Source organism: Nelumbo nucifera, chromosome 1 (assembly GCF_055504915.1).
Source record: "Nelumbo nucifera cultivar China Antique chromosome 1, China Antique-T2T, whole genome shotgun sequence".
NCBI lineage: Eukaryota > Viridiplantae > Streptophyta > Magnoliopsida > Proteales > Nelumbonaceae > Nelumbo > Nelumbo nucifera.
Window position 1 is genome coordinate 20,592,165 of NC_142649.1, and position 9,877 is coordinate 20,602,041.

Consider the following 9,877-nt stretch of genomic DNA (forward strand, 5'->3'; position numbering starts at 1 on the left):
TTATTGTGCCTTAGTTGGAGGCAATCTGGTTTCCTAGAGAAGAAACAATCTGTGGTTGCTCGTTCTAGTGCTGAGGCAGAGTACAGAGCAATGGCTCAAGGAGTGTCTAAACTACTCTAGTTGAAGACCTTATTAACTGAGATGGGCATCCAAGCAAATGTTCCAATGAGACTATATTGTGATAACCAAGCAGACATGAATATTCCTTACAATCCTGTCCAACATGATCGTGCAAAGCATATTGAGGTGGATAGACACTTTATTAGAGAAAGAATTGTTAGCGGAGAGATTTGCCTTCCTTTTGTAAGGTCAGAAGACCAACTAGTTGATTGCCTCACGAAAGGTGTTCACCATCCAAAGTTTGCTAAGAACCTTTCCAAGCTAGGTATGACTAACATAATATGCTCAGCTTGAGGGGGAGTGTTGAGAATGGTTAAACAGGGATGTTTTTGGTCTTTTCTCCTTTCTTTTACTCTCTTTGTATTTGGGCACCTGGATAAGGACCTTCTTGTAATTATTAATTTTCAATTATAAAGTGAACTTTTGAAGGTGTGAACAATGAACATTACATACTCTCGACACTTCCCTTTCTTCTTCCTCTTCTTCTTCTTTTCTTCTCTCCTTTCTTTCACTCTCTTGAAACCCTAATTTTTGCAACTTATCTGTTGAAAATGTCAAAACTACCCTTCAAAAAAAGACATTGTTCATTGTCTTCTACTTTGCGACTGAACCAGTTTAGGTGTTTGAGATTCTAGACTAATGTAGCCATTGTCGTCTACCTTTAGATCTAAAATACTTTATTGTTTAGTTCTTTTTTTGCTTTCAGTTATTGTTTCCCTCTATCATATTTCATGATTTTCTCTTTTTTTCTTTGAAGATAACCGGTTCAGTCTCAAGGTAGAAAACAATGAACCGTGTCTTCTTTTGAATGGTAGTTTTGACATTTTCAATAGATAACCAGTGGTCAGTTAACGGTAGGGACCAACTTGACACTTTTTTTAAAATTTAGGTACTACAGTAACACATTTGAAAGTTTGGGTACCAACTTGACACTACCCTCAAAGTTCAAGGTACTAAAGTAAAATTTTCTCTTAGGCTGCATTTGGATGGAGTGTAAAATCCAATTCGGTGTATTTTTACATTCCAGTCCAATTTTGCGGTCGTTTAGATGGGGTGTAAAAATACATCGAAAACCCGTGTAAAAGTGATTTTCGTTTTTGTTTTACTTTGATTATCAAGCCAATGGCTCTTTGTCTTCGTCTCCTCTGATCGTCTCTCTCTCATTGTCCAGCACATCGCAAGCCCCTCTCACTGTCGTTCTGCTAGTTGGGCTAGGTGAACTTCCTGCTCATGTACTCCACACCTCTGTGTTTGAACTCGATCAGAGGAGGGTCTCGAGGAGCAAACATGGTGTGGTTATGCAGGGGACGAGGGTTCATCTTGATGCCCCAGCTTACTGGTGGAATGGCCGTCGACGACCAGGTGATGGGCTGTAAACCCTACCACCAACGACCCACAAGTGAACCTTGTGAGTTGAACCTAGAGCAAGGCTTCTGTCTCCTTGAGATTGGGGTGGAGGCTCAGCAAAGCTGGTGATGGGTTGAAGGGCATGGTCTGGTCAGGCGTGTAGTGGAGCGATGCTTCCATAAAATTGATGCCATGGTTGTTGAGCAAAATGAGAGGGTCATCCTTGTCATTTGCTCCCAATCTGCTACCCCACTCTCTATTCTCTACTAGGGCCTTGCCGAGGCCTTGCTCTATGGTTGCATTTGGAGGGGTTGGTGGTCGGTACACATAGGTTACATCTATGTGGGTGTTGTAGGTGACCTTGTCAAAGACGCTCAGAGGAATGCGAGCAATTTTTGAAGGAGGAATATCTCCTTCATAGTTTGGCTTTACAATCCTAGAGCTTGGGTTTTATAACACATGCTTGTTACAGTGGAAGAATAATCTTCTACTGTCGAGGCGTTCAGTGGAAGACACATAGATTACAGCTAAAGCCAGCAGTGTTACAAGAGGGTTGTGTGGAGGATACAAGCTTTGTGGGTTGATTGAGTTTGACAAATTGGGTTAGACCTTAGACGTGTTTATATACTAACACTCCAACACCACCAACCACACAGTCTGTGACGAATTTATCACAGAAAGTAAGGGAGGAAGCTCTAGAGAAATAAATATATAATTAATTATTGTTGCTTCATCTCTTAGTTACTATAGTGTTGACAATCTTATTTGTCATGGATACATGGGTATAGTTTTACACCATTGTTCATCCAAATGCATACAGAAAATACGCACAACAGTGTAAAAGCTCCCATCTATCTGGTTCATTTTTTGCGCTTACATGATGGACCAGTCTTCTTTTACATCGATAGAGTTTTTCCTTTACACCTCAAACGAAGACAAACTTAACTTTTCTATCACATGTTGGTATCACTCTAGTTAAAATATTGATTATTGTATAGATGAGGATCATTATGGTTGATTAGGAGAGATTATGCTATCTCTTACATTTTACAATATCGGTTTCCCTTACATTTATAGAATGGATAAATTTACATTTTAGACATTTGATTATTAAAATAGTTGTCCTTATTACATCTACCCTTATTATAGATGCTAAGAATTTAACGGGTTGAGTTAGGGTTATTAAAATTATTTGTCCTTGTACATATGTTCTTATTACACTACAAAAATAACAAAATTAAAAACTTAGGCATTTTTCAGTTTTGGATGGACTTTTTAAACCCATATAGGAGAGAGAATTTATTGAAATATGCATGTCCAATAGAAGTTAAGTATTCTATCATGAGGAGTCTATTCTCATTATCATATGTTCCCAGGCCTTTCCTTGAGCTATGCCAATCTTTATGTTGTAAGAGATTAATGAGGGATTAGAAGTTGGATGAAGTGAGAAATCTAAGCCAGTTCTATAACAATTTGTGTCACATTAAAAATAGATTAGATGGCATTAAGTGGGGCATGTAGGGTCATTTTACCATTTGATAATCACTCTTTTTATAGGGGGTTCCATAGAGATATCTAAAAGCTAGGGAAATTTTAGACATTGTCTATTAAGCAAAGAGAGGTTTTTAGATAATTTGGTCAAATTAAATTATCACTATCATCATGTAATTCTAAAATAATTCAGCCTTACAATTTTTAGGTTATGCTAGATAGACTTTTTACCATCCTTAACTCAAAACTACAACTCTATAGTAGGTAGTAGCCTTATCTACACTCTTATAGGTGTCACATTTGGTTTTTATGCATAATTTTTCACATTAATTCAATTAACCACAAAGAATAAGACATGTCACATGGATGATGGGTCCAGAACAACTAGTGAATGGACTAATCTAGAGAATTTTATGGCCAATTTTCATATCAATATGCTAATTTATTCTGGGGCAAAATTTATGGTGCATCTGTTGCACAAAATAACAAAAGACGTGATTATTTGAACATAATGGCAAGTATATTTTGTTAAACCTAGACCTGGCAATTGGATTGGATGGGTCAGGTTCGGGTTGGGTCAAGACACTTCGGGTTGATTTTGGGTTGGTTTGAATTTCGGGTTGGGTTATCAAATGCTAGACCCTAACCCTAAATGTTCAGATTAGGGTTGACCCATTGGTCAATTCTGGTCATCCCAAAAAATAACTGAAATTTAAAAAAAATAAAGAAAAACTACATGAAAAATGCCAAAATTAAAGGAATTAACCTTAAAATTCCAAATATAAACTTGAACATTTAACAATTTAAAGAGTAAGACTAAATAGAAAAAAATAAAGAGTGGAAACTTCTAACAATGCATAAATAGTCCCAATTAGACTTGACAATCGGGTTAGTGAGTTGACCCATGACCCAATCCAACCCAGTTTTTTTCGGGTCGGGCCATTCTCACATTCAAATAGCTAAATCTGAGACCCTAACCCTGTTTTTTCGGGTTGGGTTGGGTCACGAGTTGGGTCAACTTTTTGCCAGGTCTAACTAAACCTAAAAGAATATTTTATGAAACTTGGACCAATGAAAACGAAAAATAAACAAATTTTAACGTGTTAGACTATCTGATATATATATATATATACTCCATCTAACTTACACATGATGAGGACAGATGTAATAACAATTTATTAGATTCTCTAAAGTTGTAATAAGGATAGAAGTAATATATACAAAGTACCCTTTCACATTCACTTAGACAATTCATTCATGTAATCTCAACTTTGAAATGAATGAGTTAGTCATATTTAATACATTATTTATCCATTCCGATAGGATATATCCAAAATCCAACACTTTAATAAGCATATTATATGATATAACAATTTCATAAACCAACAAAGGTCTTCCCGTGCTCATCTTTGCAATGGAAAGCCAAATTACTAGTACTGCAAGTATTCTGTCTTGTCCTTGTTCGGTTTAATACTAATTCAATTAAAGACTTAGAAAATTTAAAGGTTTCTCCTTTAATGAGTCTTCTCCCTATGCTTTGTTCCTATCCACATAGAATTTACATCCACCTTCCTCTACGTTATCAAAACATAGCATTGTTATATAAGATATATTTAAGTAAACAATATGTGGCAATATATTTTGAGTAAATGGAATCTTGTAGCGCACGTATGAAATTGCCGAAGGGTGTTTATCAATTTTTTGTTCCTCTCTCTCCCTTTCTCTTTGTGTCCCGTCTTTCTCTCTCCCTTTTCTTCTCACCTCTCTCAGAAACCTCTCTCTCTCCCCCTCTCCCTCTTTCTTTCACTTCTATGTAAAGTCGGGATAGAGAACAGAAGAGTTAGGGTTTTGAGCTCCTCTGTTCATGATGAGAGCGGATTTGGCCCTCCAATGACATTATGACACCTGGCGCCTCAGAACAACTAAGTGACACCCGGGACCACTTTGGCAACTAGGTCATGGCCTGGCCCTGGCACGAGCTAGCAGCCTGGCCCAAGTGCGACCTGGCCCTAACACAAACTGGCAGCCTGGCCCTAGCGCGACCTGGCCCTAGCATGAGCTAACAGCTTGGCCCTGGCGCGAGCTAGCAGCCTGGCCCTAGCGCGACCTGGCCCTGATACAAGCTGGCGGCCTGGCCCAAGCACCAACCTGGCAGCCTGACATAGGCGCCAACCTGACAATCTCAAGGAGCTCACCACCGCACCCTGCATTTTACAGGATTGTGACTTGTAATGGCTATATTAGCTCACCCACTCCCCGAGTTAGGCGAAAATGGGCAACCTTACCAGTTAGTGGCTTTATCCCCACCTAACACGAAAACAAGTTCCATCACAACAGAAATCCAGGAACTGCTCCACCTAACACACGAGGACTCCCGTATATAAAGACCTCACCCCAGGGGCGAAAAAATGATGGGTAACCTCTGCTCTCTAGCTCTCCCATTCTCTAATATCATTCTCAGCTCTCCACTAAGTGCTAAGTTAGGCATCGGAGTGACCTCGCCGAGTTAGCCACCCTGAGTCCTCTCACATTTGGTTAATTGCAGGCCCTAAAGAGTAACAAAGCTCATCAAGGTAGCTCACCACTAGGCAGCTCATCAAGGTAGTTCACCACCAGGCAATTCATCAAGGTAATTCACCACCAAGCAGCTCATCAAGGTAGTTCACCACTACACAGTTTGCCACTAGGTAGTTTGCCACCAAGGATCTCCACTTCAGCCTTTGAGTAACAGGACACTTGAGAGCAGACGAGCTAACGAGGTACTTAGCCAAAAAAACTGATACTTGACCAGAAATCGTTACATCAGTTTCAAGCTCCTTTGTTCAAATCTGGTGTTGCCTGCTCCTTTGTCCAAATCTGGTGTTGCTCGCTCCAGTTCCCTTCTCCCTCTCTCTTCATTTTTCATTTTCCCCTTTCTCCCTCTCTGACTTTCTCTTTATATCCCCTCTTTCTCTTTCTCCCCTTTCCTGTCTCTCTCGCTCTCTCTTCGTTTTATTACAGAGACGTCTCTCTCCCTCTCCCCCTCTTTCTTTGTTTTTCATTTTTAGCTTTCTCCCTCTCCACTTTCCTCTCTGTCTTTCTCCCTCTTTCTTCGTTTGGTATTCCAGATGAAGCTGTCTGAAGACTTAAAGTCGGGACAGAGAACTGGAGAGTTAGGGTTTGGTGCTTCGCAGATACACTCTTCGACCTCCTTTGTTTAGATCTGGAAGTTGGTGCTGATCTTGGTGTTCCAGATGAAGTTCTCTGAAGATGTAAAGTTAGGACAGAGAACTGGAGAGATAGGTTTGGTGGTACGCAGAGATATTCTTCGAGTCCCTTCATGTTCAGATCTAGATCAGGTGCCATGGGCATCCGACAATACTGAGATCAGGTTAGGCAGTAATTTTGTTTAATTTTTAGTTTATTTACAATTATTATACTTTTAATTTGATTTGGTTTAATATGCAAGTAATAAGGCAACGTGTTGGAATGAAAGGCCACATGCTGCTTGATATGGACACGTTGTCTAACAGGTTGCATTCAACGCTTCAACCTTCAAAATCTTCGACGAGATCATCAATTTTTATTTTATTTAGAATTAATGTATGTTTAATTTGATTTGATTTAATAAGCATGCATTAAGGCAACGTGTTGGATGGACGGCCACGTGTTGCCTATTTTGATTTCATTTAATTTTTGTTTTATTTCATTTATTATTTGTTTTAATATTTTGTACTTTCATTTATTTTTGTATTTTTTTGATAGCAGACAACTGAAAGTCTGAAATGTTGACTTGATGGCTGGCTGGTGGGAGCGGTTCAGTGATAATTTATGCGAATATATTAATACTCTGTGATAATTTGCCTTAATTAATTAATTTAATTTTTCTTTTGTTTCATTTATTATTTGTATTAATATTTTATATTTTCATTTATTTTTTAGGCGGCAACTGAAAGTCTGAAATATTGACTTGATGGCTAATTCTGGTTGCAATGATGGCTGGCGGGAGCGGCTCAGTGATAATTTGTCAGCAACCAATATATTAATACTCTCTTAACTAGAGTTTCTCTTCACATTACAGAAGTCTTCTTCACATCACAACATCAGAGTAAGTTTGAAACAATCTCTGAACTGGTTTAACCTGTTAGTACCTTTGGGCTTCAAAGCTCCGTTAGCTAGACTTTATAGTATCATTATTTAGATACTATAGGCTATGCCACAGGATTTTTTTTAACATTTTCTGCAATCAGAAATAGTATTTGATTTGTAGTGTTGTAGGGAAGGGGAGAATTTTATTAGGATTGGATCAGAGTAGTGGTGGATGCTAAATTATCACCTGGACCCAGAACTGGATTGGATCAAATTGGTACTGTAGATGTACTTAAGTATCTATTATGAGTTCTTTTCCCTTTTCTTGTTCTTAGCTTTTTGTGATGGGTTATGTTTTCTTTTTTTATTTGCAAAGATTGAGCAAATAGACAATAGGTTAACTCTAATATGAATTCTTGTTCAAGCATTGATCATATTTTGTTGTTCAAATATAGTGTGGTTTTTACTATTAATTTAATTAGCCATCTGAAGGGATATATAAATTCGTAGCATAGAAATTATAAAGTGAAAAGTGAATAAACAAAAAAAAAAATTAAACACATAAAATACTAAGATTAAATGATTAATATATAAGATAGCTAGATTGATAAAAATTAAAGATGGTGCAGATGGATGATTCATTGAAAAGCTCCAACCATATACCTATGTTTCCCAACTCAAAACTTTTCACAGTTTAGGCAAATATGCAATTATTGCAGTTAAGCCTCAAGACTTTTCCAAACCTAACAAATATTTACTTTTAGTCTTAAAATAACCCTAGGCTAGTAATAACCATCCTGTAGTCAAAGCAACTGGCCCTACATAATTTGGTGAATTGAGAAAATAATTGCTTCCTTTCATGATTCAACAGAATTAGTTTCATGCTAGAACAAAACTTCTGAGTGGTACCTGAGGATCAATCCGGAGAATCTTTAACTCTTCAACCCCACAAATCAACCTAATGACCAAAAAATAAAACAATGTCCATTTTGGGCCACTGTACTTTTGGTATATCATTACCAAATGAACAAAACATAGATGGGACTGACTGCTGATCTTCTTTTGCAGCCACTGTACTTTTGGTAATATCATTACACTTTCAATATTCAATAAAGAATGGTAACACTTCAAAAAGAAGAAAAGAAAAGGACTCACCAACATCTAGAAACTTTGAAATAAAATAGCCAAAAAATTATTTATCTTTCATTGGTTTTTACTTTTTTTTGGCACTAACCTGAAGCAACAAGCTTATTCTCATTCTCCCAAGTGTCAAATAAATAAAGCTTAACAAGAAGATAGAAAATTAAATGCTCAATCAAATCCCAAAAATTAAATACGGCTGTCATTAACCCTTGTGATTGCATGAACAGCATAGAAGAATCCAAGTTTCAAAATATAGAAAGAAGAAATTTCATTACTCATCCAAAAAAGGGCTTCAAACTTTGCCTCTCAATTAAGAAAGCAACGGCCTAGGTTGGCAAACTGCTAAGAGCCTTCCAAACGTCAAATCCAACCAATAAAGTAAGGATGCCATATGCATTCAAATCCTTATGGTGCTTGATGGATTCTTTATACTCGGCCATGACTCGAGGCACATTTCTCCAGCTAAGCCTCCAACAACTTGGCCTTCAACTTCACCACCTCAACCTCAACATTAGCCTTCTCTTTCATTGTTGTAGTGTATTAACGAGACACAAGGGCGAGACATTCACTCAAGTCATTTACCACATAGACCCCCTGCAAATAATGAGCAAGTTAGAACCCTAACAAGCTAGAATAAAGAAAAAACAGATAGGCAAGTCACTAACCTCAATAATCTTGATAACTGCATGACTCTAGAGGACCTTAATTCGGTGTTTGGAGGCCTCAACCTGGTCCACAAGAAGGAAAACTCCCTAAGCAAGTGCCTTGATGACCTAAGCCCATACCATTGTGTCTTGGATGAACCAAAGAGCTCCCCGCTGACCCAAACTGGCTCAACCACCAAGCCGCCTAGCCTAACTTGCCCATGCATAAAGCACTTCCAGACAAGGATGCGCTATCAAGAATCTTGGGTCAGTCTTGGCACCCAAATAAGGACATCCAATACAGATCTCTTGCCTCCTCGCTTTCCTACTTTCCTTGTCAACCAACCTTCTTTGCTCGTTCCGATGACTTATTTCTTGCTTTCTAACTTAATCATCAAAGAGCACACCTTAGGACTGTTGGCTTTTTTGTAAGTCCTTATAAACACCCTGGTTTGCCCACTCAGTTCCTCCACCTCTTCTCTCTTTATTTGTTGCTCGGATTCAGAATATAGCACCTATCAATATTTTTCCTCTTTTTTTTTTCGCTTCCTTTCAATATGTAACATCAAGGTTCAAAGTACCGACATAGGTGAAATGCAAAAATAGCATACCACCCAATATTGGACAACGGCATCCAGTTGCACATTAGGAATATCCCCATGCATTTATGTTAAATGCAAAAATAGCATACCACCCATGAAACTGATGTGCAGTTTTTTTTTTTTTTTTTTGGCAAAGAATCCCATCAAAAACTGATAGGTATAACACAATACGGTATGATACGTTGATACTTTGTTCGTTATGTGAAGGTGTCCTCTTACATGTGTAATTGCCCATGAAAATATACATGTTATGCATCTTTAGGATCTTCATTTCCAATTCCTCCCATTTTCACAATCCATCATATGGATTACAATTATAAGCTACTAAAACTTTTCTCATAATCTCATAGGGGAATAGCTCCTGAAGAGCCCTAATCTTTCTTCTTTTTATATACCATCATGCATTCCACATTCCACAATGAAAATTTGAAGATCTCAGTCTATTATCAATGAAATAATAAA

At 37.9% G+C, this 9,877-nt stretch overlaps 1 long non-coding RNA gene across 1 annotated transcript; it reads left to right on the plus strand.

Moving 5' to 3' along the window:
* Window positions 1–4,098: 4,098 nt before the first annotated feature.
* On the plus strand, window positions 4,099–7,355 carry LOC104605843 (uncharacterized). The gene is made up of 2 exons (XR_016080778.1): window positions 4,099–6,789; window positions 6,880–7,355. It is a non-coding gene; the product is annotated as an uncharacterized LOC104605843 (long non-coding RNA).
* Window positions 7,356–9,877: the final 2,522 nt, after the last annotated feature.